This window comes from Cottoperca gobio, chromosome 9 (assembly GCF_900634415.1).
Source record: "Cottoperca gobio chromosome 9, fCotGob3.1, whole genome shotgun sequence".
NCBI classification, from domain to species: domain Eukaryota; kingdom Metazoa; phylum Chordata; class Actinopteri; order Perciformes; family Bovichtidae; genus Cottoperca; species Cottoperca gobio.
The window spans coordinates 19468325-19475814 of record NC_041363.1 but is presented as its reverse complement, the minus strand read 5'-3'; positions in this window follow the sequence as shown (position 1 = coordinate 19475814).

The window sequence follows — 7490 nt, the reverse complement described above, 5'->3', positions numbered from 1 at the left end:
CCAGATACGCAATTCTCAGCCAATCTATTCATGTGGGATGACAGCCATTGATTGGACCATAAGTATGAAAACATGCTTATCTAAAGATAAATCAAGTTAAGGGCTCCTCAGCACACAGCCAACACATTCTAGAAGACAGCAGTATCATTTGCCGCAGATTTAAGGCAAAGTGCACCTAATCTTGACTCCCAAGAAAGATGAAGCTTCTACAATTCTTATCTACCAGCTAGAACAGTCAGTCCTGGCCTCTGTGTGGTGAGCGATGGGTCTGTGTGAGTGTGCCATGACCTGAGAGATAAATAAGACAAATAAACTACCTGAATGTGACTTGACGTCCATCATGTAGTGTGACATGTCATGAGAAGGACAGTGTTAGATCAGAATATGTTTAGAGTCTATGGTTTGATTATATTGGAATAAATGTATATACTAATAGATAGGAATTATTTCATTACATTTGTCATAATTCCTCTTGACTCTCCTGTGTGAGTATTTGAGCACTAGGGGGCTCTCCTTGATAATTTGCAGTTTAGTTTATGCCAGCCTGAACCAGAGCACCATGATCATCTGTAAAAATCTTTAAATGCTGAAATATACTACTTAAATAGAAAATCTATTGAGGCCAGCTTGACTAGAAGTAATAAGATCAGAATATAAAAATTGCCTACTACAGGTAAAAGCCCTGCCTTAGAAATTTACTTCAGAACATAATATTTTATAAAAAATGTAGCTGTCAAAAAAGTACAATATTTGCCCCGTATCAAGTGCAACAAAATGGAAAGTAAAATACATTCAGTTCTTGAGTAAATGTATTTAGTTATATTTGCCCACAGTGTACTATTTATTACCTAAACTATCTGCCTCTGCTTTTGCAATTCTTTTTCTTACTCTAAACTGATGTTTACTTCTCACATAGTGGAGAGTCCCCTGGGCATAGAAAAGTGATTGTTGTTGACTGGATTTAATCATGTCATTCCCTTCAGGCCTGATGAATTAGCTAATTAGCCCGCGTTCAGGTCCCCGGACTCTGTTGTTGTTCAAACACCAGGTGAAACACGGCTGGGACAGAGAGACTTCTGTTTCCTCTCTTCCAACAGTCAGACCGTTGTGCTGTCACAGGACCGCTCCGAGCTGCTGACATGATGCAGACGCATGAAGAACACAGCAGATCTATCAATGCATAATGTTACCATGACAATGCTACGTCAGTGTGGCTCCATATCTCTGAGGAATTTCCTACTTTATATTGAGGATGGAGCTTCACTCATGTGACTCCAAACAAAGTGTTTTAACGGCTTTCTCCCACATACCTCAGTCAGACTGGGTGACATACAGAGTGACCTGCAAAGGCTGAGTGTCACATCAGGCGTTTTCCTTCTCCTTTCTGCTCTGCTGGTAACTTGCATTTTCTGCTTCTGTTTTTTAAAACTTCAAAACCAGCACCCAGTTTGAGATAAACTGTATTTATTCTAGGGCTTCCCCCTGAGTCGATTAGTCAACTAATTGATCTTTTTGGTCTTCGTCGATAAGATTTCTTTAGTCGATTAATAATTTTTTATGCTGAATGCCTTATTTCCAAGTAACTTGTGAGCACGTCTCTGGAAAACACAATATTTAAAGTGAAGCTTTTACATCATTCTTTGTGGAGAAACTCAGTTTTACAGATCTGTCGATTAGTCAAATCATATATGTTAGTCGACAACCCTGACTTATTCACATGTAAACCTTGTCTTCACTGTGAAACTGCCAGCTTAGGCCTGCTGTTGCATTTACCTCTCACACAGGTTATTTCATGTTTTTACCTCGCATTGAAATCTTCCCGGGCTTCTGAGGAATAGGGAAATTCTGCAATCCTTGGGCAATAAAAGCAATTTATTCTTGCCTGGATGAACTTAACACATGCACATATATGTCCTGCTGTAGATCAGTTGATATATACTGTTTTATTCTTACTTACTTACCGTATACCTTTCTTTACTCTTCAGAAGGATTTCCTTTTCATGCATCCTGATTTCTAAGAATTGAAATATGACACCTCTGTAATTTTTCATTGTCTACAAACAGCTCTCTAAATGGTTGCTCACAGATGGCCTGACTTGGGAAAGCCCAGCCTCTTTGGGAAAAAAATCTGGGAGTAGATGTGGAGGACTGTATCTACGATTAAGTTTACACATGCAAACTGTTGAATTGCCTCGTGCCATCAACGCACAGGTAGTGAATTTGTACAATTTGAAAACAAATCCCATTTTTAAAAATTAATTCACAAACAAAAACATTTTTTAAATCTGATTTTAATCATTTATATCCACTATTTCAGCTCTTCCTTTATCTAATCCAGAAAGGTTAAAGGGAAACTCATTTTGTTTATTGTTAAGACGTGCGTTCAACGTTTTTGTTTATTTATTCCACACATGCACAATAAAAAACAAAAACAAAGCAACAGGACCACATTAATTTTACTCCAGAGACTTTCTTATTTTTATCAGCAGGATAAGTACAATTGGGGGAAACTAGTGTAATACACAGGAAATGTTTTTGTTTATGGTAAAAGCAAAGGGTTTGGCAGCATGCTGGCTACTTACTTATTTACTGCCATTTTATCTTTTACAGCCTGTAGGATGTTGAGCAACTGTAGAAAACAATACATCAGAGAGGATGTGCAAACCTTCCAACACCCTTTCTGCACAGGATGCCACGACAGGTTTCCCCGCTTGTTAAGGTGTTCTATAGTCAAGGCCCTCTCAACTTTGGATGAAATAAAATTAATTTTCTACAATAAGCTCCACCTTTTGATATATTTAATTAAAAACGACTTCCTTAAGTTTTTACATTGAATGGGAACAAACACATACATGTGATTTAATACATTAAAAATTAAGACCCCACCTGGCCAGGCTATTTTTGTATATATGTTTTCCCTTTTTGCTTGTTAAATAGCTTAAACAATTAATTATCAAAATTGTTTATTTTATTTATTTTACAGTAAATAAAATGAATGTATATTATCAACTGCAGCCAAATATCAAAGATGTTTTTAAAACTTCCATGTAGGCCACAATCTATTAAATAGCTTCAAGCTTTTTCCCATCACTACTACCGCCACATGATTTTGTTCATAATTTACGGTCATTGTTTCCTGTGATCTGGCCTCCTGGATATATCTTACTAACCCTCACTTCACATTTAAATGAGTGAATCAAATTGTGGGTTGGATTTGTTAGACTATGCCTGATGCACAATGCATACATTGTTGCATAACTCTCCTCTCAAATTCTGGGGACAGCAGGGCTAAACGGGGTCACCGCGGAAACATTTCAATCATGACGTATTTGTTTTCAGAATATGTTGTTATGGAGATCATTATTCTTCTGCCATTGTAATGTGAAGTGATGGCCGTGTCTCCTTGAATACTTTGACACTTAGTTGGTCCATGCTGGAACAATGAGGCGCTGTCTCCTGTTACAAAACACATTGGTTGAATGGTGGGAAATGAACCACACCTACGTGGACAAAGGAATTCTAAGGTCAGTCCATCACTTAACCTTGAGTAAATATACTAGAAAGTCAAACCATAAGAAAGCATATTCATACAATGACAAAGAAACACCTCAATTTCTCTTTAGTATACAGTATGTAATGTTTCAGTTACAGGGTGAGGGTTATACTGTAGCAGCGGTGGAAGTAAAAGTATAACTAAATGTAAAAATACTCAATTGCAAGTCTTGCTTAAAATATTCAAAATCTGTCTCTCAAAAATGGAGGTTCTGTGGAAAAATGACTGATATATTAATATATATCACATTTGAAGTTAGTACTGAAGCTTGTCGAGTTGGAGCAATGTAATTCAGTAGTTCCCAACCTAAGGGTCGGGTTCCTTCAAAGGGTCACAAGATACATTTTTGGAGTTGTGAGATGATTAATCTAAGTTCAGCTGCTGAATTTTTTTGGGATTTTTTTTGGACTTTTCTCCAATCGTTGCTTTTTTGTGAATGATTTGATAATTGTACACCTTTGAGTCTGAAACAGTTATTGATATTAAACCATGTAAAATGACCTTTTTTGCAGAACTGCTAACAACTCACAAGTCCAGTTTCCAACTAAAGTTAGCACAAACTTTAACCAAATTTCCAGAAAATCAACAAAAGAAAATGCAAATCATTGCGCAATTCAATCCACTAACATTATGTGAATATTAGGAGTTGGGAGCATCGAGATAAACAGTAGGTGCCTGTCAGGTACCAATTAACCATTGCAGGAGAAGAGTGCGCAATCAGATGACGTAATTAAAACCTCAAACGAACCAAAATGATGTGGAAAGCATGATGGAAATATGGCTTCAGTGGAGCAGGAGCTTCGGTGGTCTTTTAAGTCAAATACTGCATGAACATGATGTTTTGAAGTCCATTGCACTTTGTTGCATTTTGCTTTTATTGATACACCAACTTTTCCACCTCAGCCTAGCTTAAGATAATATTTAGTTTATTGTATTTGATAAGATTATGATACGCTTTTATTAAATTAAATTCTTGATCTAAGAAGTAACTAGCAGCTGCCAGGTAAATGAAGTGGAAAGTATATTATTTCACTCTGAAATTGGTATACACTAGCAGTATAGAAAAGTATAAATTAGCAGAAAATGCAAATACTCACGTAAAGTACAAGTGCCTCAAAATTATATTCAATCAAAGTACTTGAGTAAGTGTTGTTAGTTAGGCTACTTTTCATGACTGCAGTACGGTTAAAGTATCGGACATTGGATCTTGGATTTCTCATATTACCTAACGTTTGTCTGCTACAAAACAGCAAGTTCTTTCGGTCACTGTGATCCTCTCCAAGGAGGGAAAGGAATGGTTTAACCCAGAAATAAATTCAGTGTAGTGTACTCTTCCCATAGAAGTTAATGGCTCAGTTTGCATTAATCACCTCCAGTGAAAAGGTCTGCCAGTACTCACAAGTCTCCACTCCCACAACTATGCCTGTATATCAGTCTGTGGCCTTACAAAGACTGTCTCAGCCTCCAAAGTACTGTGACTTAATGTCCAGTACCAGGCTCCACCGGGGTGGAGCCGTATGGGGTGGTGCACACCGCTTACCATGTCAAGCAGTATTTACAGAAAGACTTAATGTTGTTTCTGTTTTGTCGATATAAGAAGGGCGCTGCAGATAGGGAGAACAGATGATGGAATGTGACTGGTGGACGATGTGGTTGGTTTTCACATTTTTACTTCGCTGCCTTGTTTATGCTTGATTAACATGCAGTTTTGAGACGGTTTAAACACAGGGTTGGAAAAGTTTTTATAACAAAGTTCCTAAACCATAAAAAACTAAAGTTAAAACGGCAACATTTAAGGATGATACAGATCATAGTGTTTTAAGATCAACTGCAGTTTATGAGCTTTGTTTGCAGTATTAATGAATTTAGTGTATCTTAGATTTATTTTTTTTAAATGGTCCACGTTTAGATTTTTTTGGCAGTCCAAACTCCATCTGCTGAGGAAGACGTGATTAGAGATGTGTATAAAAACACGGAAAAGCTTGTAGTAGTAGTAGTAATTTGCTGTCAAACTACTGTTTTCAAGATCAAACTTTCAAGAATGACATTTTTTTAAAGTTTTAAACCCAATGGCTGTAAAGGTTTCTCAGCCCATTGCGGAGGATGATGTTTGCCTTGAACTTAAATTTTCCTTTTTTTGCCATGACAGCAATGTGGCTCTAGGGATGGCAATGTACGTCGGCTCGTCAGTCCACCACTTTGGTCTGGACTGAGATATCTCAACAACTATTGGATGGGTTACTGTAAACTCGTGTATAGACACTCAAAGACTTTTCCTCTAGTGCCACCATGAACTTGAAGTTGGTATGCAAAACTAATGATGTTCACATCAGCCTCAGCTGTACTTATGCTAACACACTATGTGAACATTATACCTGCTAAACATCAGCATGTGACCACTGTCATTGTAAGCATGTTAGCATGCAGATGTTAGCATTTAGCTCAAGTACATCTTCACAAAGCCGCTAGTATGGCTGTAGACTCTTAGTCCTCTTATTAGTAACTATCTCAATTCAAACAAAGCCTGTTTACTCTTGTTGGCTGGTTGATGCACACATTCATAACCTCAGATAGCTTTGTGAGCCAGGGCGTTGGCAGTCTTATTAGTACAGTGCTGCAGATGAATAGCCTGCAGTGTAACAAATACTATTTTGAAGGCCATGTTTGCATACTGTGTTCTTATTCAGCAGGTTAAAGGTGTGGCCACTGCAAAGTTTACAGTGAATCCAGCCATCAAACTTTAAACAGGATTTAATGTGTTTAATGAGTTGTTGCGTTCATGTCTGCAGTCAAACTAAGTTACTGACTCTCAATTGTACTCTTATTGTAATTGTTGGGTGTGTGATGATGGTGGCCTAAAAATTGCTACTATACACATGAGAGAGCACGTAACTGTTTTTCAGTGTTATCAGGGACGACTCCGAAAAGCTGACAGTGCAGAATGTATAAAACCTTCAGAGAACACTTTCTTTCCCAAACTCATGAATGGACATTTGTGTCCAAATAAATGAGCTTGCTGTTTAGCCACATTTGCACTTTAGCCGTGTCTTGAGAGTGCAAACCAAAAGCTATTGGTGCAATTTTTTGGGTGGGGGTCCAAATGTGAAGGAACACAATGAAGGATTTGTGGGGACAACAAGTTCGAAGAACATGTCCAAAATGATTTGCCCTCTGGATAAAAGTCTCCTTGTTGTGGTATGCATGAATGCTCGCCTTCCATGAACCCCTTTCATGATGCTGTACATAGAGATGTTCACATAAAAAACAATCTCTTGCCATCAAATAGCTTTGTGTAGGCCTTCAAAGCTGGGTGTCTTCAGCTTCCAACAAGTCCAACAACAAAAAATCAGAAGAACAAAAATCAGTGTCGCTCTGCTGACCAAACATAAAAAGAGACCATTACAAAGGTTGAACTGTTTTACCCCTCGTCACCCTCCCGCCCTTTCTTTTGGCAGAAACAATGTTGCTGCATTACTTGTCTGTTATCCTTCCCCCCTGATGATTTTCTTTAGCATTTTTTACTTCTCTTGTTTGAACAGATGCTGCCCCCCTCCTGCAGTCCCCATCCCCTGAGATTGCTATAAGGCTTTGCACAATGAGGTAAAACTCAATTACATTAATGCTGAGAGTTCAGCCCAGTAAGTTCCTTCCAGTAAGCAACATCAAACATTATGATGTATATCACTTCCTGAGGAACATTTGTAGTCCTTTGTTCGGCTTTATTTATGAATGGATTATGAAAGCGGGAGCTGAATGACCTTGCTCACCTTTCAGTCCGTCCATTACTACCTAGTATTTTACAGAAGGATGTATCCTAACCTGTTGGCCACCAACCAAACCCCAAATAAACCCTTCAATGAGTTGGGTGAATCTATGGATGACTGGTTGAGCCGGGGAGTGGAGACAGATTTAGCCAGCCTTCTGTCCTTCCTCTTAT